Source organism: Galeopterus variegatus, unplaced genomic scaffold (assembly GCF_000696425.1).
Source record: "Galeopterus variegatus unplaced genomic scaffold, G_variegatus-3.0.2 Scaffold4118, whole genome shotgun sequence".
Classification (NCBI taxonomy): Eukaryota; Metazoa; Chordata; class Mammalia; order Dermoptera; family Cynocephalidae; genus Galeopterus; species Galeopterus variegatus.
The window spans coordinates 196,126-198,331 of record NW_007730229.1 but is presented as its reverse complement, the minus strand read 5'-3'; positions in this window follow the sequence as shown (position 1 = coordinate 198,331).

Genomic DNA, 2,206 nt, shown 5'->3' with positions numbered 1-2,206 from the left:
AAGCTGCAAAAATCCTTAACAGAAGATTAGCAAACTGAATCCAGCAAAACATTGAAAGGATTTTACACCACGACCAAATGGGTTTATCCCCCATTTTCAAGGAATGCAAGGTTGGTTTAACACCCAAAAATCAATGTAACACACCATATATTAATAAAGAACAAAAACACATGATCACCTCAATAAAAGCAGAAAAAGTACATAACAAAATTCAACACTCCTTCATGATAAAAGCTCTCAATAATGTAAAAAAACAAGAGAACTTCAACACAATAATGAAAACTCACAGCTAGCATCACACTTACTGGTAAAAGGCTGAATACTGTCTCCCTAGAACCAACAGAAAAACTTTCAACAACTTTTGGAAGCTGGAATGAGTCTAGAAAAGGCTGGAATAGTGAGAAGAGGCACAAGGCCAGACCATGAAGGGACTGCAGGAGGAGAGGACCAAACTGCCAGTAGGAACCTCAAGGGGCTCCAGATGGAGTCAACAGAAACAGAAAACAATCTCTCAGAAGGGGATCTAAGCAATAAATGGAATAAATTCGAAGCAGACTATATGAAGGACTGATGAAGAGGGGGGGAATAAGATAAGATAAGCAAACTACAGGAACATCAAAACCACAAATCACGGTCCAACTACGAATCAAACAAAAATAGGGCAGGATTCTGATCGAAGAGAATGTTACACAGTAGAGTCCACCTGATGTTAACCAGAGGCACAGCACCCTTTCCTAACATCACTGGGACTAGAGAGCCGAAAATGAAACCCCTGCAGCCAGCAACATTATTCATGATAATGTGGATGCTGTTGAGTCTGAAAGATGCAAACCAGTAATTCTAAAGACAAAGCATAAAAGACTTAGTTAAGGAGACAGAACAGAATGTAGATGTCATCAGCCTGGACAATGTGCAAGTGAAGATACAAGTGACAGTGGCCAAGAGGTAGATGTGGGCAGGGGCAGGTGGAAGGAAAAGCAAAGGCTCTAGGGATCCTCCCACAAGGGGAGTGGGATGAGGACGCACAGCTGAGCGTGGGTGGTCAAGGAGACAGAGGTCTGCCAGCTACTGAGGGAGGACACAGGGGGACCAGTGTGACAGAGCTGCTAATGCTGGGAGATGGTGGGAGTGGCATAAACAGGCTGAGCCAGCTCGCATGAAGGCAGCAACTCCACCGACGAAGCTAGAGCACGACATCCGGCACTGGGGAAGCAGACTCCACAGAGAGGCAGCGACTCACTGCGAACAGACCTGAGGGCAAGCGGGCCATCTCAGGGAGGAGGGCGCAGACTGCCACCCAGAATGTGGGGGTTGGGGAGGGCCTCTGAATCTCCTTTTCCCTGTCAGTAAAATGGAGGCAACGACAGCACCTACTTCAAGCCACTCTAAGGACGAGATGCAACGCACCTGTCAAGCACATTTGCCGGGAACACCAGGGCACTTAATTCCCTTTCTCTCTCTAGATATGAACTGGATATGAACTAGATATGAACATGTTTCCTACCAAGTGAACACAGACACATTCCTTGTTTGCCCAAAAACTATCTAAGAACTCTTCCCTAGAAGAGGGATTTAGTTTACATGGAATACAAAATTAAAAGCTAGTTTACTAGACATAAATCCAAATGTATGCAACTAAATAATTTTTAACCTTGTCATAAATTTACAGAGAAAATACTAGTTGAGCAGGACACTGGGCTTCCTTCCTTCAAGGGGCACAGGAGTGTGGAGGAGAGTCAGAAGGCACCAAACCCACACTCAACCATGCCCTGGGGTAGCTGGGATGATGAAGTCTGCACAGTGTGCAAGAAGCCTGACCGTGCCTGGGGGAGTCAGAAAACAAAATGACACTTCACGAAGAGTCTGCCACTTCAGCCACCTCTTGCTGGAGGAACAGGAGTTTGCCAGACACAGTTGAGGAGGAGCAGGAGGACGCAAATGCACAGAACATGCAGCTGGCTCTGCTGGAGCAGAACAAGCACTGCTGGGCCAGGGCAGAAAGGGCACTGAACTGGATGCTTGTTGCCCCAACTATGATTAACAGAACTCCTTTTTACTCTGATAAATATCCAGTTTGGATAAAAATTAGATAGTCAGCCAGTGTGGCACATTCTCTGACACTCCTCCCACCCAGAGCTGGGATCTACAGGAGCCATGTCCATCCCTCACACCTACCCCGCACCACCCACCAACTCCCCCCCCCCCC